This window comes from Coregonus clupeaformis, chromosome 3 (assembly GCF_020615455.1).
Source record: "Coregonus clupeaformis isolate EN_2021a chromosome 3, ASM2061545v1, whole genome shotgun sequence".
NCBI classification, from domain to species: Eukaryota; Metazoa; Chordata; class Actinopteri; order Salmoniformes; family Salmonidae; genus Coregonus; species Coregonus clupeaformis.
The window spans coordinates 8695907-8721914 of NC_059194.1; the positions used below are offsets into that span (position 1 = coordinate 8695907).

General features: G+C 49.6%; 1 pseudogene; it reads right to left on the minus strand.

The window, feature by feature from the left end:
- Window positions 1-26008, minus strand: part of LOC121538215 — a 128309-nt pseudogene that overhangs the window by 10469 nt on the left and 91832 nt on the right.

A 26008-nucleotide genomic window follows, 5' to 3' on the forward strand; every position in this document is an offset into this window, starting at 1 on the left:
GCCGACTTCAGTTCTCCTTGCAGCCAAGGACCTTCGCCACGGAGGGGGCTAGGGTCGGGTATGCCATCACTCACCTGACGGGCCGAGCTCGACTCTGGGAACAGCAGAGTTCGAACGTCAAACCCCCGCATGTGCAACCTTCGACCTGTTTGCTGAGGAGATGCTGAAGGTGTTTGACCTGGATTCACCAACCGCAGAGGCGTCTCGTGAACTGTTCAGTATTCGACAAGGCAGACGTACAGTCGCAGACCATTCCATCGACTTCCGAACCCTGGCAAGACGAAGTTCTTGGAACACACCATCGTTGGTGGGCTGGCGTTCTTCCATAGCTTGGCTGACTATATCAAGGGACGGAGTTGGTCTCCCATGAACTGCCTTCCACTCTTGATGAAGCCATCGCACTGACTGTCCGGATCGACAGAAGGATACAGACCCGTCGTCGTGAGAGGGGGCGCCAAGGTCCACCTACTACCGGCATTCGGAGAGATCCGACTGGGCTCCTGTCAGCTACTGCCACTCACCCAAGTCAGCTTGATCAGTCTGAGCCTATGGAGATTGGGCGAGCCTCTCTCACTCCTGCAGAGCGCCAGCGCCGCTTCCACCTCAAACCTCTGCCTCTATTGTGGAGGTGATGGACATCGTGTGGTAACCTGCCCTTTAAAGCCGAAGCTCACCGGGCATAGGGGGAGTCCGGTTGAGCTCAATGACCATCCAGTCCTCCGACCGCAAACCCTTGCTGCAAGTTCACCTCCGCCTCTCTGACTCAACTCACACCCTGGCTGCTCTGGTGGATTCTGGCGCGAAGCCAACATAATGGACATCAAACTGGCACGCCAACTGGGACTGGAGAACCTCCGTTTGACACCTCCTATTCCTGCCCGGGCACTGGACGGACACTTACTCGGATCGGTCACTCATGTCACGGCCCCGGTCTTGATGGGTCTGTCCGGAAACCATCAAGAAACTATCCAGTTTCACCTGCTCCCCTCTCCAGGCCAACCCCTCATCCTGGGTTACCCATGGCTCCGCCGGCACAACCCTCAGCTCGACTGGGTGACCGGGGTGATCAGGGAGTGGGGAGAGGACTGCCACCGTACCTGCCTGCTTGCTGCCGCACTACCCCCTCGGCCAGTACCTACTAACTCCGCTCCTGACCTCTCCCATGTCCCAGAATGCTACCATGGTCTCAGAGAAGTGTTTAACAAAGCAAGAGCCACATCTCTGCCCCCTCACCGACCGTACGACTGTGCCATCGACCTCCTCCCTGGAACAGCCCCTCCAAGGGGCTGTCTTTCTCGTTGTCTGCTCCTGAAAGAAGGTCCATGGAGGACTACATCAATGACTCTCTGTCCACAGGATTGATCCGTTCATCTTCATCTCCGGCTGGTGCTGGCTTCTTCTTTGTGGGGAAGAGGGACGGATCTCTTCGCCCCTGCATCGACTACAGGGGACTCAACGACATCACAGTGAAAAACCGTTACCCTCTCCCTCTGCTCACCTCTGCTTTTGAGTTGCTCCAGGGAGCCACTGTTTTTACCAAGTTGGATCTCAGAAACGCTACCACCTAGTGCGGATCCGGAGGGAGATGAATGGAAGACCGCATTCAATACACCAACAGGCCACTACGAGTATCTGGTTGTGCCTTTTGGCCTCACCAATGCTCCTGCTGTGTTCCAGGCTCTAGTGAATGATGTACTGCGGGACATGTTAAACAAGTTTGTCTTCGTTTACCTGGATGACATCTTAATCTACTCCAGAAACCTGTCTGAACACACCCGCCATGTCCAGCAAGTCCTTCATCGTCTTCTGGAGAATTCCCTCTACGCCAAGGCAGAGAAATGTGAGTTTCACGTCAAGACAGTGGCCTTCCTGGGGTACATAGTGGCAGAGGGAAGTATCCAAATGGATCCTGCCAAAGTATCAGCAGTCACTTCATGGCCAGTTCCGGAGAACAGAAAGAAGCTGCAACAGTTTCTGGGGTTTGCTAACTTCTATAGAAAGTTTTATCCGGAACTACAGTACCGTTGCTGCCCCTCTCACTGCTCTAACCAGCACCAAGCAACCCTTCACCTGGACCCCAGCAGCCGACAAGGCCTTCAGTACCCTCAAGGTAGGTTCACCTCCGCTCCCATCCTCCAGATGCCTGACGTGGACCGGCAATTCATTGTGGGAGGTGGACGCCTCGGATGTGGGAGTTGGTGCTGTGATTTCTCAGTGGGCTGCGGAGGATAGGAAGCTCCATCCCTGTGCCTTTTTCTCACGTCGGTTGTCCCCCTCTGAGTGCAATTACGACATAGGGAACCGAGAGCTGCTGGCTGTGAAGCTTGCCTTGGAGGAGTGGCGTCACTGGCTGGAGGGGTCCACCATTCCATTTCGTCTGGACCGATCATAAGAACTTGGAGTACATCCGCACGGCCAAACGGTTGAACTCCAGGCAGTCCGCGCTGGGCCCTGTTCTTTACCAGGTTTAATTTCACTCTGTCATACCGGCCTGGATCACGCAACACCAAGCCAGACGCCCTCTCCCGTCAATTCCAGAAGGATGACAACCCCTCCAAGGATCCTGTAGCCGATTCTGCCAAGTCCCTGCATCGTAGCAGCTCTGACCTGGGCTGTTGAGGAACAGGTGCTGGAAAGCTCTCCGTAACCAGCCCGGTCCCAGCACTTGCCCAGCTGACCGCCTTTTGTCCCCGAAAACCTAAGGTCCCAGGTCGTTCAGTGGGGACATGACTCCCGCCTAGCTTGTCACCCTGGCTCCACCCGCACTTACAACCTGCTCGCCCAGAGGTTCTGGTGGCCCGCTCTGAGAAAGGATGTACGGGGAATTCGTACAAGCCTGCCCCATCTGCAACCAACACAAGTCGTCCTGCCAGCCCCCAGCCGGATTGCTGCAGCCCCTGCCTGTGCCCAGACGTCCCTGGTCTCACATCGCCCTTGACTTTGTCACGGGGCTGCCCCCTTCAAGGGGCAAGACCGTCATTCTCACCATAGTTGACCGATTCAGCAAGATGGCACACTTCATTCCCCTCCCCAAGCTCCCAACCGCCAAGGGAGACCGCCCAGGTGGTCCTGGAACACGTCTTCCGGATCCACGGACTGCCAAAGGATGTAGTTTCTGACCGTGGTCCACAATTCTCCTCCGCTTTTTGGAAGGAGTTCTGTCACCTGCTGGGAGCCACAGTCAGTCTGACTTCCGGATTCCATCCCCAATCCAATGGGCAGTCAGAGCGGGCAAATCAGAGCTCGAGAAGGCACTGCGATGCATGACTTCACGCAACCCCCACTCCTGGTCGCAGCAATTGACATGGGTGGAGTACGCACACAATTCTCTGACCTGCTCTGCCATCGGTATGTCCCCTTTCCAATGTGTTTATGGATACCAGCCTCCTCTATTTGCCAGTCAGGAAGGGGAGGTTACTTGCCCATCTGCACTTGCGTTTGCCCGTCGATGTCGCCGCACCTGGTCACAGGCCCGAGCCACACTTCTCAGATCCGTTGCCAGCTACACTACCGGGGCCAACCGTCGGAGAATCCCCTGCTCCCACCTACCATGTTGGTCAAAGGGTGTGGTTGTCGTCAAGGAACCTGCCACTCAGGGTGGAGTCGCAGAAGTTGGCACCTCGGTTCATTGGCCCATTCCCTATCATAAGAGTGATTAGCCCAACTGCTGTCCGGCTCCAACTGCCTAATTCCATGAGGGTGCACCCCACTTTCCATGTGTCTAAGATTAAGCCCATTCATGAGAGTCCGCTGGTCCCTGCTGCGCCTTGTCCTCCTCCTCCACAGCTCGTCGATGGTGGTCTGGTTTACACCGTCCGCCGCCTGCTTCGGTCCAGACGGAGGGGTAGGGGTCTCCAGTACCTCATTGACTGGGAGGGCTATGGACCTGAGGAAAGGACCTGGGTGCCAGCTAGTCGGATTGTGGATAGGACTCTCATCACCGCCTTCCACCAACGGCATCCTGATCAACCTGCAATCCGTAGGGGCCGCCCCAGAGGGATCCCCTAACCGTCCTGCCCGCTCGGCTTCCTGTCCTGTGCCTGATCCTGTCTCGGGACCTGTCCCATCTCCCGACCACGGCCCTCCGGCTTCCTCCGAGGATGAGGGCGTTCGCTCGGACCGTTCGGAGGAGTTCTAGCCCTCCTCCGGCTCCCCTCCTCCCGCCCGGCGTGGTGTTGCTCTTGGGACTTCTGGGGCCGTCCCTTGGGGGGTTCTGTCATGAGCCCTCTCACTCCACCGGGTTACCACCTTAATGTGTTTCCACTATCTTCCACTCTGCTCATCTCTCTCTCTCTACTCAGCCTACTAGCGCCACCTGTCCCTGCTCTGCTCGGCTCTAATTACTCTGCCAGCTGCGCTGCATTACCCACTAACCTCTCCCAGTATTTAAAGTCCTGTCTTTCAGCTCTCCTTTGTCAGATCGTCTGCAAAGCTCACACCCGGAACCTGTGTGCTCGCGCTTCTGGCTCACCCTTGTTTTGTGACCCCGGACCTGCCTGATTCTTGGATACTCTTCTGCCCCAGGAAAACCAGACCTGCTTTCTGCCATTACGACTCCTGACTACTCTTCGACCCCGGTAACTCTGACCAGCCTTCTGCCTTGCTACAACGTATTTGGATTTCCCTTGAACTGTACTTCTGCCTTGTTTCATCCGCCCGTTGTGTCTGTGTTTCCTCCCCCAGGACTTCTGGACCACCAACCACCGGCGTCATCGGACGCATCGCTGCCACTGGGGGGCACAGACCCAGCACATTGGACGGGATAACCCCTGGAGCCTTCACTCACTCCCTACTTCCCTTTCCCCTTAAGTTTTAATAAACTTTCTGGTGTGACGCAATTGTGGTCCTCTTGTCGTCTGTCTGAACCGTGACACCATGTTGTTGATCCATCCTCAGTTTTCTCTTATCACAGCCATTAAACTCTGTAACGGTTTTAAAGTCACAATTGGCCTCATGGTGAAATCCACCAGAGTTGTTGCCAGATAATTTAATTTTAATTTCTCTACCGTAAGCCACCTCCAATGTCGTTTTAGAGAAGTACGTCCTACCGGCCTCACAACAGCAGACCACGTGTAACCACGCCAGCCCAGGACCTCCACATCCGGCTTCTTCACCTGCGGGATCATCTGAGACCAGCCACCCGGACAGCTGATGAAACTGAGGGGTATTTCTGTCTGTAATAAAGCCCTTTTGTGGGGAAAAACATATTCTGATTGGCTGGGCCTGGCTCCCCAGTGGGTGGGCCTATGCCCAGGCCCACCCATGGCTGCGCCCCTGCCCAGTCATGTGAAATCCATAGATTAGGGGCTAATGAATTTATTTAAATTGACTGATTTCCTTATATGAACTGTAACTCAGTAAAATCGTTGAAATTGTTGCATGTTGCGTTTATATTTTTGTTCAGTATAATAATAGAACAACAAGATGTTCTGTTGAAATCCCACGGGGGGCCAGTATAAAAAAATATGTATTCACTAACTTTAAGTCGCTCTGGATAAGAGCGTCTGCTAAATGACTAAAATGTAAATAATAGTGTTAAAAAAATAAAAATGTATTTTCAAACATGAAGTTTAGAAGTCAGGGTTTGGAACAGCCACCTCTCAATAGAAATAGGTGTAGAAACAATGACTTTGTACTATATTAATGTAGCAATATGTTTGTTATTGCCTTGGATTGAATTAGAACAGGAAGCCTAGCGGTTAAGAGCGTTGGGCCAGTAACCAAAAGATCGCTGGTTCTAATCTACGAACTAAGTAGTTGAAAAAAATCTGTCTATGTGCCCTTGAGCAAGGCACTTAACCCTAATTGCTCCTGTAAGTCGCTCTGGATAAGAGTGTCTGCTAAATGACTAAAAGGTAAAATCATGATAAATGTCCTAATTTTGGAGACTTACCTGTTTATTAAAATATTTGAACCACTTCTGTAGAATCACTGATATAACAATTGCACACTGACATATTCATCTTTCTCATTTAGGAGGCTTCTTTATACAGTACGCTGCTGAATACGCCAGTGTTTTTTGCGTGTTTACCGTGCGCGATTCGAAAAGCCACAAAGGAAAACAGGTTGAGCAAAAGGCAGTTTGTTTGAAAACGGGAAGGCATTCCAGGCTCTGAGCCAATACAACCCCTAAAGCCCCCCACTCGAGAGACAGAGAGGACCGAAAAAACTGCAAACGCACAGAAATGAAATGAAGGGGGCCGTCGCTGTGGCAGCCCAGACTAAATTATGGATCAAGGGTTTTATTGCAATGCACACTTTATCTTTCATTCCCTTCATAAATTATGTCAGCAATCACTTAAATATATGGAGGGACTAAAGTGATGCATTGCAGCAGCCATTAGCTGGAGATGTGGGCGAGTAATTCGGAGACCTGGTTGCCTGGCAGTGCAGCAACAGTCATCATAAAGTCAAACCAAACAAAGAAAATGGCAGTGTTTCACGTTGCACAGGTGTAAAGCTCACATTTATGACAACTTAGAACCAGTTCTATCAAAAACATCAACTGTAAAGAGTATTTGATACAGCGTAAGCCCAGGCATTAGTTTTAAATATAGCCTATATACTGCATCTGTCCAATCACAAGTTCTTGTTCACCTATTAGATCACAAGCTAAATATACACTTCCTGTAACAATGATGTTAATATGTTAATATCACTTTTACGGAATCCGTGTTTACATACACATATTCATTTCTGATTATTATTTTTTTTGTTGTTGAGTAGTCGTGGCCTCACAACACACACCTTATGAATGCAACACCCTCATGCACATACACACTCTCAGCAGCCATGTTTGAATAACAACCATAAAGCTCTTCTCCTTGTGGAGAGTTCTAGAGCCTCCCTGTCAGTCAAAGTGCTGAAATAAGATGTCATTAGAGCGGCCAAGGCCACACTGATCTACACTGGACAACTGATAGACACACAATTGCCTGACAACTGGTTCCGCTGCTTTTTTCGTTGCTCCCAAAACTCTGTCTTAAATGGTAGAGGGCTAAGCTTGGTCTTTCCAGCCCAGTGCGGCGAAAGATGCCCTTGGTGCTGTTGTGAGGAGCTGTTTAACGCCATGATATCAGCATTGGCACGTGCACAGGCATTTTTCCTCCAGGCTTGAGGCTTTTCTCGCTTCCCATGCTCGGAGTCAATAGAGGGCCACAACACGAGCCCCGGAAACTTCATTTGGAGATGCTCCAACCGCTTCTCTCATCCACTGGCTATTGCCTGTGTGCTCTACCCATCCCATCCCCCACAACCACGCACTAATACAGAGTTTATTCACTGGGATTCTGTCTGTTCCTTTACATAGAAATGTATCTTCACAGATTCTCATATTTGTCATGTATCAGTTCTACGAAAAACTCTCTCCGTAACATTCAATAACATTCTAGTTTCCATTCTAGTGTCAGTCAATAAGTGTGCTCAAAAATGTTAGCAATTGCGCTAGCTAACTGGCAGCGCATACCAACGGGCTCAGGCCAAATCCACCTAGTATGCCATCGCTTCCTACTTCAACAAAGCCGCTCAGTCGCAGTATCAAAAAGCCTTAATGAGGGACTTGTTTGGTGGCTACCTGCTCCTACAGCAGATCAACGAACCCAGACGGGGTGTTTACTATCAATCCTTCCCTGTGTCCTTAGCAGCCTAAATCCAGTCTGCCCACACAAACGGCTACATTTACAGGAGCAGCGCTGGGGCTAAACCCCCTGGCACTCTGTATTACGCCAACACCAGCCCCAGCTTGCTAGCGAACACACAGACACGCAGGGGTACGCACATACATGCACACACATACACACACTTTGCCTGTGTGCTTCTTCTAATCAGGCTGACATCTAGTGCCAGTGATGATATTGGCTCTTGAAGACGTTCTTAGGCCAACACCAAAAATATTGACTCCCCGTTTTAAGAAAATATAGGCCCCACTGCATCCAACTTTAAATACTATCGAAATCAAACGGCCTGAGCTCCGACCAGAAATAAAATGTTTCATCCTCCAAGAAGGCAAAGAGGAAGTGTCTGCAGTGACAGCAGACTGCCAAGAGAAATAAGGCCTGACCACAGCCCCATGTGAAACCTATTTAAGATTACAAGGCAAGAGGGGGGCGGCTGGTTAAGTTGAGGATAGGGGGAAGGAGAGCGGCGGGGAGTGTGTGTGTGTGTATTGGGGGGTTTTGGAGTCACGTGGGGGGATGGAAACATCACACACGACCATAAGGAGAAGGGGTAGGGCCTCTTGGCATGCAGTGATTGAGTCAAAGAATTCAGATTCCATTAAAAACATGGCTGAAGGGCCTCCCGAGTGGCGCAGCGGTCTAAGGCACTACTGCATCGCAGTGCTAGAGGCATCACTACAGACCCGGGTTCGATCCCAGGCTGTGTCGCAGCCAGTCGCGACCGGGAGACCCATGGGGCGGCGCACAATTGGCCCAGCGTTGTCCGGGTTAGGGGAGGGTTTGGTCGGCCGGGATGTCCTTGTCCCATCGCGTTCTAGCGACTCCTTGTGGCGGGCCGGGTGCATGCACTCTGACTTCGGTCTCCAGCTGTACGGTGTTTCCTCCGACACATTGGTGCGGCTGGCTTCTGGGTTAAGCAATGCGGCTTAGCAGGGTCGTGTTTTGGAGGACGCATGGCTCTGGAGGAGGCAGCCGTGGCGTGTTAGAGGGAAAACAGGGCCTCGCTTTTAAAGGGCATATTTGTCCTCGCCCGTTAATCAGGCGAATGAAAGCGGCACATTCTTCCCAGCCCTGGGAAGGAAGAGATGGCATATTTACTAAACATGCCCACACTGGAGCAACCCGGAGACCGCTTTCTATTGCTCTGTGTGTGTGTGTGTGTATTCTCGTGCACTACTCTGCCCCAGAGTGTGTGCTCATATGTGTGTACAGTCTTGCTCACAAGGTAAGCAAGGTTTAGGATGTCTGTGCCCCTCCTCTATTCTAAAATTGCTTTAAGTTGTATGGGCAACATGGGTAACGTCTACTACCAATGTGTGGCACAAACCTCTGGATGATGCACTGGAGACACGGAAACCTTGATATTGTTTGATATTGGTTGTGGTTTTGTCTAGGAGTAGGGGGAATGGTGCCATTGTGCCTTTGAGAAAGACACTTGATCCCAATGGATCAGGCCAGTACAGCTTAATAAGAGTATGTCTAAAAGGCCAAGACATAACAAGGGTATAATTACATTTTGAATGGGAACATGTCGGCACACAGACAGACACAAACACTTTCAAAGCAATGTCTAAGTGGAATAGCCTCCATTTTGTTTGGGCAAATAAGTAAAAGAGGGCTAAAGACTCCACAGTATCACCAATACTCTCACGATGACACAATCCCAATATACGTACACACACCTAATTTGTAAACAAAGTGCCAAGGGAACCCTCCCCCCAAACAGTGGGCTACTGGTTTACAGTTGCACCATACATACATCCATATAGCAAGAGTTCAAGGAGGAGAGGGAAATGATGCCGCAAGACAAAGGAGTGGCCAATCCACAATCGTTTGCAAGGTGTTAAACGAGAGACTGGCCTTCCTGTTTGGCTGCTTGTTTAACAAAAGGGCCCTCAGTGCAGCGTTTAACTGCATACCCCTGTCCTGTAGGCCCCTGTGGGCCCCCAAAACAGGCACACCTCCTCCTGACAGCAGCCTATGGTGCCTAAGGCCAGGGTAAGGAGAGGAAGAGCCGGGAGCCAACCCTATAACCTTTTTACTGGTTCCTGGAGTTCTTTATTGCTGGTCCTCTTTCCTTTTTTTTTTCTCTATTTCGTAATCCCTCTCTCTTTTCTCCTCTTCCAGCTAAAGGGTCCTAGGATTTTTTTTTCACTGGTTCCTTAATGCTGGAGGAGTAAACCTCCCTCTCTATCCTTCCTACTCTCCCTCCTCCCTCTCTCTCCCTCCTGCTCAGACTCTCTCCCTCCTGCCTCTACTACAAACCAAGAGAAACACTACAATGGGTACACGAGTGGATCATATTTCCCAGGAAAAAATCGATTTGCGCCACACGTGTACACAGCAAGGTCTTTATATATAAATGCAAAAAGGCAGAGCTGGAAGTCTTTCCTTTTCATTCATCTCCCATTTTGACAGCCATGACTCTGAAACGCTTCTCACTTGAAAAGGGATAAAGATAAGTTTATGTGGAAAATTAGTGAGGTAAACAGCTATTACTTTCAGAGACAATTGGTGAGGTAAACGGCTATTCCTTCCAGAGACAATTAGTGAGGGAAATGGCTATTCCTTCCAGAGACAATTGCAAATCTGACATACTGTACTTGCCTTGGTGGTAAATTGTGAATATTTGATGTACATATTTTGGGGCAATTTCTTTCCTTTTCCTATGGTCAGAAAATGTCAAAACAGTAGTGGTTCGCTATTGCAAAATTATACTGTGCATTTAAAACAAGCTCACAGATTTATAGCACTCACCTATATTTTGGCCTCGAACAACCGCAACATTTGCCAGATGTAGGCCAGACGGACACTTGCGTCATTGAGTCTTAACATTGAATCTTACTGTTATTCAAATAGCAACAGCTTTGTTGATGCATTTTTGCTGGGTGTCCTAGGTGATTACACTCTTTGCAACAACAAATATGGGGTCATAAATCTTTGGCGGGGAACAGGGCCAGAGGAACGACCACAACAGGTCTTAAAAGGAAGCCATTTGTCTTCCTGCTCAGAAAAAAAGAACATGGTGGTTTTTGTGCTTTTCTTCCTCCCCTTCCATACCATTTCAATGTTATTTCAAATACTTTTCACCTACAGATTGAAAGAGTATACAAGGCCTTTTGGTATTTCGGAGCTAAACATTGGTTTTGGTTGGCTGGTTATGTTAAGCAATCTTTACATTAATTCTGAATACAACACATATTTTGACAGCAGGGGATTTCTTGGAGAAATTAACTTCCATCTCCATGAAATCCATTTAATCAAGCACGATGAAGCCCTAAATGATGTCCCCACAATGCACCTCTCCCCATTTACAAGTAGACTAAGTTTCCAGAGTCCTTTTTGACGGGCGTCCTCTCCATGACACCCTGTGCAACCCTCCGCAGGCTAACTGTGAAAACAATGTTGACTGCTAGTAAAGACGCCTGCTCTATGAAAGCTAATGGGCCAACAGGTTTCCACCGGGCTGGAGGAGCTGGCCTCTCTCTGACTCGGAACATGAGATTGGGTACATAAATCCTCAGTTCCTTCCTGTCAGGGCTTGATCATAAAAAAAAGAGACGCGTCACCTTTCCCTCCGCACTAGCAGCAAACCCTCTTTACGACAACACAATGCAACTACGGTATCCAATTTTACTTCGTTGGACGGCTGAAGTTGGGTGGGGGAGGCAAGAGCAGTGGTGATGGACGGGGTGGTGGGGTGTAAACTTGGGGAAACCAGATGTCACTCGGGGCAGGAACCTGCTGAGTGGAAGTGGTGATTTTAACAAAGCTTCTGGCTCGGAGACGACATGACAACAACTGTGCCTCCCCTGAACAAGTCTCAATTCCCACAAATGCAATTAAAATCAGTGCTGCAGGTAGGCAGACCGACCGCCGTGACTGAAGAGTAATCTGACCCCAGACCTACCAGTCTGTCACTCTCCCAATCCATTCAACCCTAAGCACATCAAGAGACTAGGGATGAAACAGGGTCTTTAGACAAGAAACACAAAATTAGGCAACACTTTCCATTAATGACACTGTTGCAACTTAATGTCAAGTGTAAGTGGGGCGGCAGGTAGCTTAGTGGTTAAGAGCGTTGTGCCAGTAACCGAAAGGTCGCTGGTTCTAATCCCCGAGCCGACTAGGTAAAAAATCTGTCGATGTGCCCTTGAGCAAGGCACTTAACCCTAATTGCTCCTGTAAGTCGCTCTGGATAAGATGCTCTGGATAATGACTAAAATCTAAATGTAAGCCAAAATCATATTCTCTCCTCACAAAGTCTGATAACTAATGCAAGACTCACTGTTAAGTAATGTCCGTGCTCATTTTCTCAAGGGTTAATTTCTAGTACTTCAGTTGGCAGAGAGAGAGAGAGAGAGAAAGAAAGCGAGTAGGCGAGAGAGAAATCTGACTCGGCAGACCGGCCTACAATTTCAATAAGAGCCTGGATAATTTACGAGGGCCCCTCATCAAGCTTGCTCCCTAGAAGCGTGGGCTTGATACACGACCGATGCCCATCCACCATGGCACACCTCACCGCCCTCTGCAGAAACGCAGCCGTGCCAAGATAAATACTCCCGCTCAGCAGCATTTCAGACAGACCTTTATGACCGGGCCACTCCAGAAGTATTCACATACCCTCAGGAGAGCTATAGTACAGTGTCGTATAGACTAAATTTAAGCACTCCATTCCACCAATACATCCCACCGTATGGCCACCAAGAGACACTGGAACACAAGAGCTATTTACAAGCTGTTTCAACCAATTACTATATCTTACTGTGTGTATGTGACTGTTTATCAGTGTTATTTATAAGTTGGAGCCTTGAGGGGCATGAAAATGTCTTCCAAATATCCCCTGACATACAGGTACTACAAAAGCCCTGGCAACAATAAAGTGTGTAACTGCTCACAGACCATTGACTGTTGTGAGGAGCAGCACATATTTCTGGGGGGTTTTGTTGGTTACAGAGAGTGAACTGCAACAGAGATAGCAAACTTTCCACTGGTCGGTGAAAGCTCTATCCCAAAAAACCTGATGTAAAAGGGGTTGGTTTCCAGCGCATACCTTCTCCAGGTGTATGCCTGCTCTAAGCTGATTTTGGGTGGGGGAGTTATGGAAGGAAGGAGGGAGGGAGGAAGAGAGGGAGGGTGGGGGTAAATGCTTTCCTCTGTAGCTCAATTGGTAGAGCATGGCGCTTGTAACGCCAGGGTAGTGGGTTCGATTCCCGGGACCACCCATACGTAAAAAGGTATGCACACATGACTAAGTCGCTTTGGATAAAAGCGTCTGCTAAATGGCATATTATTATTATTATATAAGACCCAACGGATCTCTACAAATCCCCAAAAGGTAATGTAGTCAAGCAAATTCCTCGACACCTCTTTTCCTCTGATCAGATCTCCAGGAGAAAAGCCAGAGAGATGTTAGTGGCTAAAAGGTCAGACACAGTATTGACAAATCCTCTTCATAAAATCCATGCAGACTTGCAACCCTATTTTCTAGCCCCTGAAGGCTGTAAAGTGTCATCATTAAACCACCAAAATCATGAAAAAAATCTTGACACATAGGGCTTGTCAGGGCTTCAACCGTACCGCGCTGTTTCTCTGTCAAGACAACGTGATTCACACCCCAGCCCAACGCCAAGAGACAAGTTTGTCACACAATGGAGTGTTTGTGCGCCCGCTGTGAGTCCGCCGACCATGAGATCACGAGGGCTTTGACATAGCACAGATATTATACTTACACAGTGGAAAGCGAATAACATCTCCTTGCAAACGCTGGCCACCTCTCTCTTATTTCCTGTAACCATTAAAAGGTGGGTTTAAGACCATAACAATGAGGAGAGAGAGAGCTGAGAGAGAACTATACTATGCGAGAACTATACATACTTATGGGCAATTTTTTCTCCCAAAATTGAAAAACAATACACACATTTTGAAACAGAAAAGGAGAAAATCCAGTTTCTATTGGGAGAAAAACCACTTTGTGCCATATTAGCTGCAAAATATGTAGCTTCCTGCCACACCCGTAGGGACAGCCAGCCAGTGGAACGACCAACCAGAGCAATAACTTTACTACCTGTGTCTTTCTCACTATTTCATTATTGTCCTCATTCATGTCTTACTGTAGTGTCCTGTTAATTGTTACTACTCATTGAGTATTAATATTCATCCTATTATTATCGATCTGCGTCATCATTAATTTGACATTTGTCTACATGTTTGCTTTGGCAATGTATGCGGTAACACTTTCCATGCCAATAAAGCCATTTGAATTTGAGAGAGAGAGCGAGAGAGCTGAGAGAAAGAGAGTGATAGAGAGAGCGAGAGCAGAGAGAGAGAGCTGAGAGAGAGAGCTGAGAGAGACCTGCGCCTCAATATTTGATTTTCCATGTTGAACTTGACTTTCCAGGTCTCCGCATTGAGTTTGCCGCTCAGGGTTGGGTTTGTCTTAGCCGATCCTTCTTTTGACAGTCCGGGTTTTGCCAGGGTGGCCAACCGTGAATCCCGTAGCATGCTATCGATCAATCTCACTTGAAGGAATTGATTCACTCTGGACTCAATTCCTTGATCATTTGGTTACACCTTGTTATCCAATAAAAACCATGTTGCAGCCAACCATGACCAAGTGGTAGAGTTGTTCCTGGACATTATTTGAACATTTTCAATACTAAATACAATGGGTTACAAACCTTAACTTGAGATCTGCATATGTGTAATGCAGATTTTTGCGCAAACCATGCATTGATGTCAATGGGAGATTAGCACCAAAATTCTATTACACTCCAGGATCTCAAATTAGGATTCAGCCCACAATGTGTATTAAATCCTGCAGATCCTATGTATTCTACCATAAAATTATTATTATAGTCTACGTGTTGTTGCAACCATAATCGGTACGGTTTGTCTCACTTCTGCTCCAGAGTACTTTTCCATTCGGGTCACCAGTTCATCCATTCACATGTCCTGGTCCACTGACATGCTGCGGAGCTGCAGCGTGAAGATCTCCTGTCGCGTGGGGCCATCCGGTAGAGGGATGTACACTATCCGGTCTAGTCGTCCGGGCCGCATCAGAGCCTGGGCAACAGAAGAGAGGGGGACGGGCTGTTAGTCATGTCTGTGTGTTTGTCTCTGCTGCTCTGTGACAAACATCCCCTCAAAGATGGAGTCTTCATCAATGAATCAATCAATAAATCTTTCCACCTATCCTTCTCTCGTACCCCTTCCCTCCATCTCTCGTTAGGAATCTGAGACTAGAAGATTTTCATGCATTAATTGCAGATGGGGTAAACTGGCCCTGAAGCAAGGCCTGATTTACACACACGATATACCTCAGTTCATATCAAGCGTGAAGATTATTATTCCAAATGGAGGCCATGTGCTGTCTCAGGACAATATTCAATCAAAGTCCACACCATACGCTGGTTTCCAAGGTATAGCAAAACCACACTGGATGAAAGAATGCACAATTGAACTATTGTTTACCATGTGAAACAGAAAGAATCTCAACTGAATATCCTTTCTAACACGTTGTCTTGCAGTAGAGGTAAGAATACGGTTCCGTTTTTTATCCGAGAAAGAAACGGTGAAGGGAACTGCTGTCCTACTCTGAACTAGTTGATTAGGATGGTATTTAGTCCCTCAATATTGACTTTTGGACAGGATGTAAACATGGCTACTAAACACAACAGTATCATCAGGGTCAAACAGAATAACCTCCCTCGCCAAAACACTAATGAATCCCTTTCCTGTCATAAAGGGACGGTTGGCTGCCCAGCACAGGCAGACAGACTGGCAGACAGACAGACAGCCTAGCCCATCGCCTTTCAACTTGTTGTTTACATCCCCTGCTGAAACGCTCTGGATATACGAAGGACTTTCAAGCCTAGAGACTTCCTTCCTATATGTACATATTTGAAAGAATGAAAGAGGATATTTTTTTTTGGGGGGGGGGGGTCATCCAGATTCTTCCAATTGGAGCTGCCCTGCTATGAGCTAACAGTGTGAGTAGGAGGACATGCTCGCAGGGGGACGGAGTAGCTTGACAACCTGTGTCTGGAACAAAAACACGAGAGTCTCTTATTTGTCATCAGCCTTCCCATGAGGGGGGCAGAGGAGTGGGGCCTGTGGTTGTTTGTCGCCGGAGTGTGTATTCCACTCCACTGTGGACGTGCCAGGGACACATCCTGAGTTGCTCTCCTGGAAGTATGTGGCGGCCGCATGCCAGCGCAAACTTGCCGACCCCTCACACACACAGATACACACACACACACACACACACACAACTTGCAGGGCCTCCGGAATACAACTACACTAACAGGACAAACCAGGAAGAACCGAGAGCGTTGCTCAACATGAGATCCATTTACGTTTGTTAACCCTAGATGTTGCTCAAAACTAATTATCTGGGTATTTCCTACAAGCTAAGTTGCAAACTTTCTTTACTATAAAAACACACACATGTACAAAAAGCTGCACATGCACGCTCTCAAGTATCCAGGCGTTCACACAAACAGATCCACTTTGGGCTTTGAGACTGCTACACTCAATTGACTGCCCTCGAGGCAAAGAACAGTCTTTTTTTCTGATCCTCTCAGCGAGAGCAAAGGGCTCATCCATCACTTAACAAGATACACTTCCTGTTTTCAAGGATCCTGGGGGGAGGGGAGGGGCGGGACACCAAAAGGCAAATACTTGGCTTGGCATGTCGGCAAGCGTTGACTGGCTCTTTCGTAACGCCATTGTTCTACCTGAAGCCTTGGATTGATGGCAGAAAGACAGGGAAGAAGGGAGAGAGGTATAAAACCAGCTGGAGCAGAGGACAATGACAAAACCCACTATAACCTCCTGCTGACATCTCTCAAACATTTATAAAATGTCACAGAACTGAAACACTGCAGTTATTGGGGAATCAGGTTCCTATATTCAAGTTATGAGGTTATCACAGTAGTCTAAATTGCTCTCAGGAGTAAACTATTGAGAGAAACTCACACTGATCATGAATTTGTGCATCTCAACACGTGACATCTATGGGAACTTTCCATCACAAAATGCATATTTTTCAAATTTAGACAAAGAATCAGGATACAGTATAGTGATACAGTACATCAGGACGCCTGATCAAAACAGGGTGAGAAAAAAGCCTCATCCGCTCTCCGCCAGCCAAGTTGCACTGGCGATAACAACAGAAATCATTCCAGGCATTGCGATCCTCCTCGAGAAGTGATTATGCTCCAATGACAGACGACTTCCTATCTCCGAAGGCCAGTACCGCTCTGCAAAGAGTTAAAATGCTGGGAATCCAAGCCTCAGAATGTTTCTTTATACATACTTCGACGCATTCAATCAAACCTGCTTTCAGTTTGTTCACGGTCTTTGTTTACAAAATACTGCACCCACACAGTCGCACACATGGCTCTAATTCTGAGGACTGGAGGTGTAGGCCTATACCGGTAGGGAGTCTACATGGTGTTAAAAAAAATACTAAATGCATTCTGCAAATTAATTTGTTTAAAAGTGTGTGTGTAAATACTACAAAGCGAGTTAGAATCATCAAATCCTAGTCATAATAAGAAGACTATACAAGAGTTCACACATAATTCAGTAGGCCTATATGCCGTCCAATGCAAGAATCAAACTCTCAATCCTGGTGTTACAAGCACCATGCCCCAACTATCAAAGCCACACCATGCCCCAACTATCAAAACCACACCATGCCCCAACTATCAAAACCACACCATGCCCCAACTATCAAAACCACACCATGCTCCAACTATCAAAACCACACCATGCTCCAACTATCAAAACCACACCATGCTCCAACTATCAAAACCACACCATGCTCCAACTATCAAAACCACACCATGCCCCAACTATCAAAACCACACCATGCTCCAACTATCAAAACCACACCATGCTCCAACTATCAAAACCACACCATGCCCCAACTATCAAAACCACACCATGCCCCAACTATCAAAACCACACCATGCTCCAACTATCAAAACCACACCTTGCTCCAACTATCAGAACCACACCATGCTCCAACTATCAAAACCACACCATGCTCCAATTATCAGAACCACACCATGCTCCAACTATCAAAACCACACCATGCTCCAACTATCAGAACCACATACAGAATCATTTTTAATGCCACATCCTTTTTCATGCTCGATTTTCTACTTCTTTGAAAGGGACATTTCCCCATGCTGGCTGGCTGGCTGGATTGCCTGCAGGGACATTAGTTGAGTATGTTCCCTGCCCCAAAGGCATCAGCTCTATGTGGTTTTCTAAACCTGTCAGTCTGCAATCTGCAGAGGGCCCGGTGACTCACTCACTCACTGGCGGTGGAGATGCATGGGCCACCCTGTAACCATCCTGGGGACACTACAGAGATAGAGTGGGACCAGGCACACCGTGCAGGGGTCCACGCCATCAGACCAAGGGATCGGGTGGAGGGCCAGCAGTAGGAGTTGGTGCCTCCCATAACATTGTGGAGAGAGATACAAAAAAAGAGAGAGAAGTAAAGGCAGATGAGAGCTATCTGAGAATTTGTGTCAGTTCAAAATATGACAGGCTTTCACTCTGATTTTGCCCTTGAGTCAAACTTACTCTGGTCCCTGTTAACCCCTTACTGTCCCTGGCTTCCCCAAATCAGCCTCAGATCAGATCTAACAACAGTCTGTTGCAGACTGTTTACATCCAGTCATTGTGATTAGATCTTGCAGGACCACAGGACCAGGACCACAGGACCAGGACCACAGGACCAGAACCACAGGTCTTACTAGGTCTGTCTTGTCTTAAAGAGTGTTTGGGAATTAACGGAGGCCCCACATAAACATAGATCCCTCTTTTAGGTGTGTGTGTTTGTGTATGTGACAGGTGGGGTTCACGGTCACATACCAGGTGCGGACCAGATGAGAGGGTGGGCTGGTAGGATGGTAGCAGCTGCATACCACTGTTAAATGGATACCTCCCGGGGGGACAGCTGCTGGGGTGTAGTAAAAAAAAACAGCCTTCTCCAAGTCAAAACAAACCCCTGATCACCTCACAGCCACACAGAAAATGGCCGCTGACAAAAAGTGTCTCATTTTATTTAGATAGGACATAAAATAGCCAAAAGAAACGTTAAACACACAAAGAAAGGGATATGTGGGTTAAGTGGGAGTGGGGGAGTGAAGGAGTGGGGAAGTGAAGGAGTGGGCCTCCCCCCCAAAAAAGCAGAGGAAAGGCAGAGGAAATTAGGCCGATCCATGTTGAAATGTCAGGTCATTGGAGCCCGGAATAAAATAGCTGTAAAACGGCTGCCATAAAATACATGTATGTTTGCTTTACAGAGAGGTGTTTCCTGTGAGCTGTCCACAGTTCACAGTTTAATTCTACGGGGCTTGCGTTCAGTGTAAACTCGCAGTGTCTGGTTCCCATAATCCGTCCGAGCCCGTATGTGGCCGGGCTTGACGTGGTGTCTCCGAGCCGGCCAGCTCGTTACCAGCGGCGACCGGCCTCCCCTCCGAAAATGTCAGAAATGTCTGTCTTGTCTTTCACCACTCTGCCTTCCTTCTTTCTCTTTTCACCCGTCTCTCCCTCTATCTTGGACTTGCTTTCAGTGCTGTCCCCCACTTGTAACTGTCCCCCTTTTTTACAGATGACAACTGCAAGGGCCTCCAAATTTAATTTAACAAGCGGAAGTCCAGCAACAACAAACAGAGGGGATCTGGGAGGGTTTGGGTTGGGAAGAACTGGGGACGGAGGAACTGTGTCTTCACAGCTGTGCATAGTTTACAGCTCCCTTCATACCCTCCCTCCCCCTTCTTCCTCCCTCACTCTCTCCCCTCCTTCCCTTCATGTTGAGTAATCATGTACTTGGCCCTCTGCCTGTGGCTCTCCCCTCATGATAACCAAATATAAAAAATACATTTAGTCCGATGGCTAACAAAAGAATGCTGCAGGTTGCACGTCACCTTCTACTCAGCTATTGACCCCCTGCCGAAAACGTACCCCCTCCCCCCCCTTACAAGTTCTAATTAAAGGGTTGACAGGCCCCTATGGTGAGTGCAGAACTGCCACTCCAGCCAGACCTGTCACATAACCCTGGAGACAGACAGATAACCCTGCAGACAGACAGACCATTTCTTTCAGCCAAATTCACTCTCCGCCACCCTCTATCTCTCCCTTATGTTCTTCATAACTTCTGTCACACTGCGATGTCACGTTGTATGCCTCAGCTTGCGGTCTAGTGTGTGTGTGTGTGTGTGTGGGGGGGGGGGGGTGTAAGTGGAGGAGTCGTCGGGGAGTAATGAAACAAAACTATTCATAAAACCGACTGCAGAAAGAAATGAATTAAGACTTTTTTGAAAGTCCTCGGCGAAAAGCCGAGATATACAAATATCGTGGGAAAGCTCTCGAACTGATCAGCTACAGAAAATAAAAAATTTGGCATCATAAACTGAACAAAATGTAACAACACCTAACTGCCAAGCAGAGTCAAAAGCATGATGGGTAGAGATCTAACGAGGGGGAGAGACGGGTTGTTCTCCGGAGTGGCCACCCCGCCAAGACTGCTAATGGGGCATGGGAAGAAGGAGGAAGTGTGGCTGTGGGGGATTGGGGGACAGAGACCGGGGCCTGGGTACAAGGGGGTAGCCCAGGCCTCCCTGATCCCCCTTCCCCTCCAGCCAGACTGCAGGTGCCAGCCCACCTCAGGGTCCCAGCCGGGCTCTCATTAAGCCCGGTGCCATTCAGCTGGCTCCTAACACGCAACCCTTAGCGTATTGTGTTTCTCCAGCAGCCCTTGTCCTCCTCCTCCTTCTCTCAGTCACATATAAGTGATGGAAAAATAGCACTTTAAAGTAGTGTTTTAAGTGGTTTCCCTTTTTCTTAAAGTTAGTGTTTTAATATGAAGACTGTTGTCATGGTGGCTATCACCTGGACCACCACCTGCTATGTGCGTGTGTGTGTGTGCGTGTGTCTTTCACACCAGTCCTCCCTCGTCCCTCCCAAGCACCACTATCATCACAGTCATCACCAGCATCAGACACAGGTCAGCCTGCTGGCAGGGTGCTGAGAGATTCACCTCTGCTTCCTGAATACACACACGCAAACGCACACATGCACGCAAGGACACACACAAATGTACATGCACGAATGCACACAAATACATGAACATTCGCACACACACACATACACACACAGTTGCACATACACACGCACACGTGCACTCAAGAGTTTCGAAAACACGTGTAAAACACACACAGCCTTACACATGCACACACACACTCACACACTTGCAGCGTCTCACCCTCACACACATGCTCTCACTCAGATCCAGGCCTACTTACGTGCATACACACAGAGAGACAAACATAAACACATACATCGCTGAGTGACGAGGCTGACTCGGTCGGATAGGTTTCCACTTCCGTGAAATCTAAACATTAGCTTGTTTACCTTTACCCCATGCTGAGACTATGGTGGGGAGTGAGGCCTCTAAGTGTGTGTGTGTGTGTGTGTGTGTGTGTGTGAAAGACAGAGAGATGGAGGGAGAATGATACAAGAGGGAGAAAGAGAGAAAAGGAGAAGAAAGAGATGACAAAAGGAGTCTGCTCTTTCTCCCTCTCCATCATTCTTCCATCCTGTCCCCTTCCTTTGGTCTGGCAGGAGCCCTAGAGCAGCAAGTGAGTCTGCCAGGCTGGGATGGGGGTGGGCAGGGAGATCACCCAGAGGGGGGTGGAGGGGGGGAACAAGGAGATCACCCAGAGGGGGGTGGAGGGGGGGAGCTGGGAGATGACCCAGAGGGGGGGACAGGGAGATAACCCAGAGGGGGGTGGAGGGGGGAGCTGGGAGATCAACCAGAGGGAGGTGGAGAGGGGGCAGGGAGATCACCCAGAGGGGGATGGAGGGGGGGACAGGGAGATCACCCAGAGGGGGGGACAGGGAGATCACTCAGACGGGGGTGGAGGGGAGGAGCTGGGAGATCACCCAGAGGGGGATGGAGGGGAGACAGGGAGATCACCCAGAGGGGGTGGAGGGGGGGACCAGGAGATCACCCAGAGGGGGGTGGAGGGGGGGGACAGGGAGAACACCCAGAGGGGGGTGAAGGGGGGACAAGGAGATCACCCACTCAGAGGGGTTGGAGGGGGGGAGCTGGGAGATGACCCAGAGGGGGGTGGATGAGGAAGCTGGGAGATCACCAAGAGGGGGGAGGGGGAGGAGCTGGGAGATCACCCAGAGGGGGGGACAGGGAGAACACCCAGAGGGGGGTGGAGGGGGGGACAGGGAGATCACCCAGAGGGGGGGTGGAGGGGGGAGGAGCTGGGAGATCACCCAGAGGGGGGGACAGGGAGATCACTCAGAGGGGGGTGGAGGGGAGGAGCTGGGAGATCACCCAGAGGGGGGTGAAGGGGGGGACAAGGAGATCACCCACCCAGAGGGGAGTGGGGGGACAGAGAGAACACCCAGAGGGGGTGGAGGGGGAGCTGGGAGATCACCCAGAGGGGGGTGGAGAAGGGGCAGGGAGATCACCCAGAGGGGGATGGGGGGGGAGCTGGGAGATCACCCAGAAGGGGGTGGAGGGGGAAGCTGGGAGATCACCCAGAGGGGGGTGGAGGGGGGAGCTGGGAGATCACCCAGAGGGGGGTGGAGGGTGGAGGAGCTGGGAGATCACCCAGAGGGGGGGACAGGGAGATCACTCAGAGGGGGGTGGAGGGGAGGAGCTGGGAGATCACCCAGAGGGGGATGGAGGGGAGACAGGGAGATCACCCAGAGGGGGGGTGGAGGGGGGACCAGGAGATCACCCAGAAGGGGGGTGGAGGGAGGGACAGGGAGAACACCCAGAGGGGGGTGAAGGGGGGGACAAGGAGATCACCCACCCAGAGGAGGGTGGAGGGGGGGACAGAGAGAACACCCAGAGGGGGGTGGAGGGGGGAGCTGGGAGATCACCCAGAGGGGGGTGGAGAAGGGGCAGGGAGATCACCCAGAGGGGGATGGAGGGGGGACAGGGAGATCACCCAGAGGGGGGTGGAGGGGGAGCTGGGAGATCAACCAGAGGGAGGTGGAGGGGGGAAGCTGGGAGATCACCCAGAAGGGGGTGGAGGGGGGGACAGGGAGATCACCCAGAGGGGGGATGGAGGGGGGGAGCTGGGAGATCAACCAGAGGGAGGTGGAGAAGGGACAGGGAGATCACCCAGAGGGGGATGGAGGGGGGGACAGGGAGATCACCCAGAGGGGGTGGAGGGGGGAACTGGGAGATCACCCAGAGGGGGGAGGAGCTGGGAGATCACCCAGAAGGGGGACAGGGAGATCACCCAGAGGGGGGTGGAGGGGGGGACAAGGAGATCACCCAGAGGGGGTGGAGGGGGGGACTAGACCGGGGAAACCCTGTCAACAGGCTTAATTAAGAAGAAAAAAGCTATATCTGGCTCTCAAAATAGCAATTAGCGGCCCCAGTGTTTGAACAAGAGAGAGAGACAGAGACAGAGAGAGGGAGAAAGAATGAAAGAGAGAAAATGAAAGAGATTTTTTTTTAACTGCATGTGAAGACCTGTGTCGGATTTCGAGGTAGACAAGGCCACCCTCTCCCAGCCCTGTTTCGATGGCTCGACCCCGTAACCAGACCCAGCGCGGGACGGCGACAAAACCTGTTTTTGTCACAATGGAGTACCCACTTGGTTTACATGCCCATTGTGTACACAACACCTCCTCCCCTCCCCCCCAGCTCCTCCCAACCACACCCCACACTTCCACTAGACGCCCCCCGTACCGCCCACTTACCTGTCTAGCTATCCACCGCACGCCATCCCACCCCACCAACCAGAGAACCTGCCCCACTTTCCAAAGCTGAGCGTTTTCATTGGCAGGGAGTCGCTCCGTAAAGCCAAGGTAACATTCAGTATGTTTGTAAATGTGTGCCATATCAAACTGGCTGGTAATCCCTACCAGCTGCCTGCCTCCCTCCCCCTTTCCCTCCCTCCCTCCCTCCCCCTTTCCCCCCCTCCTCCTTTCCCTCCCCCATACAGCAGAGAAACTTGTAGCTCCACTCCGAGTGTGTTCCCCGGGCCCAGGTGGATACACCCTGTTGACAGCGCCAAGCCTTTTATGCACTCAAAACACAGTATTCCCTTTCAGACACAGAGAGGATGGAGGGGGAGGAAGGGGGGACAGGGGAATGGCGGGTGGAGAGTGCTGGGGGATGGGATCAAGGACAACACCTTGACAGACTCCAAACTTAAAAATCTCTTTCTTCATCTCTTGAAGGAGAGAGCAAGAAGGATAGAGAGGGAAGAGAGAAAGAGAGAGCAAAACAACAGCACAAAAGAGTGCGTAATTAAGACAGGAAATGGTAGGAGAAGGAGCTCTGGGGTTTAAAAAAAAAGGCAGGCTGGCTGTGGTCGCTTTACCGGAGAGTGAAGCCGCGATACCCGACCCATTTGAATAGAAACCAGATCATCTGTTAACACAAGGAATGCCCCAGATCCTGCCTGCAGACTGACATGGATAGGTTAATTCCTGTTCCAATCCGCAGCGGTAGCATTGTGTGCTTGCAGTGTCGCCGGGGCAACCGGGTGTTCCGGCCAAACTCAGCTCCCCACAGATGGAGGGCAGGAGGCGTAAAACAACAGGTGGAACTTCCAGACAGGCACAGTAGGGGCACCTCTCAAACCCAACACGGCAGTGGTGGTGCAAAACATACATTATGCGCTATGAGTTGAAGTCCCCATCCAACGCAGTGCTCTACTAACCATGTTACTCCTGTACTCATATCAAGTATTGAGTAACCAAATTGATATCAACATTGGTATTGATTTTCACTAGTACTCTGCTCCATTGCTATTACACTGAACAAAAATATAAACGCAACATGCAACAATTTCAACGATTTTACTGAGTTACAGTTCATATAAGGAAATCAGTCAATTGAAATAAATTCATTAGGCCCTAATCTATGGATTTCACATGACTGGGACTACTGATATGAATCTGTTGGTCACAGATACCTTTAAAAAAGTTAGGGGCGTGGATCAGAAAACCAGTCAGTATCTGGTGTGACCACCATTTGTCTCATACAGCACGACACCTCCTTCGCATAGAGTTTATCAGGCTGTTGATTGTGGCCTGTGGAATGTTGTCCCACTCCTCTTCAATGGTTGTGTGAAGTTGCTGAATATTGGCGAAAACTGGAACACGCTGTCGTACACGTCGATCCAGAGCATCCCACACATGCTCAATGGGTGACATGTCTGGTGAGTATGGAAGAACTGGGACCTTTTCAGCTTCCAGGAATTGTGCACAGATCCTTGCGACCTTGCCGTGCATTATCATGCTGAAACATGAGGAGATGGCGGCGGATGGATGGCAAGACAATGGGTCTCAGGATCTTGTCACGGTATCTCTGTGCATTCAAATTGCCATCGATAAAATGCAATTGTGTTTGTTGTCCATAGCTTATGCCTGCCCATACCATAACCCCACTTCCACCATGGGGCACTCTGTTCACAACGTTGAAGTCAGCAAACCACTCGCCCACACAACGCCATACTGTATGCCATTTGTCCGGTACAGTTGAAACAGGGATTCATCCGCGATTCATCCGCGAAGAGCACACTTCTCCAGTGAGCCAGTGGCCATTGAAGGTGAGCATTTGCTCACTGAAGTCGGTTACAACGCTTAACTGCAGTCAGTTGAAGACCCTGGTGAGGATGACGAGCACGCAGATGAGCTTCCCTGAGATGGTTTCTGACAGTTTGTGCAGATATTCTTTGGTTATGCAAACCCACAGTTTCATCAGCTGTCCAGGTGGCTGGTCTCAAACGATCCCACAAGTGAAGAAGCCGGATGCAGAGGTCCTGGGCTGGCGTGGTTACACATGTTCTGCGGTTGTGAGGCAGGTTCGATGTACTGCCAAATTCTCTAAAACAACGTTGGAGGCGGCTTATGGTAGAGCAATGAACATTACATTCTCTGGCAACAGCTCTGGTGGACATTCCTGCAATCAGCATGCCAATTGCACGCTCCCTCAAAACTTGAGACAACAGTGGCATTGTGTTGTGTGACAAAACTGCACATTTTAGAGTGCCCTTTTATTGTCCCCAGCACAAGGTGCACCTGTGTAATGATCATTCTGTTGAATCAGCTTCTTGATATGCCACACCTGCCAGGTGGATGGATTATCTTGGCAAAGGAGAAATGCTCACTAACAGGGATGTACATTTCTGGGATCTTTTATTTAAGCTCATGAAACATGGGACCAACACTTTACATGTTGCATTTATATTTTTTATCACGTTTCAGGAGAAGACCCAGATGCAGACAGTGTCGAAGTAACAAAAGTTAATTACAAAAACAGG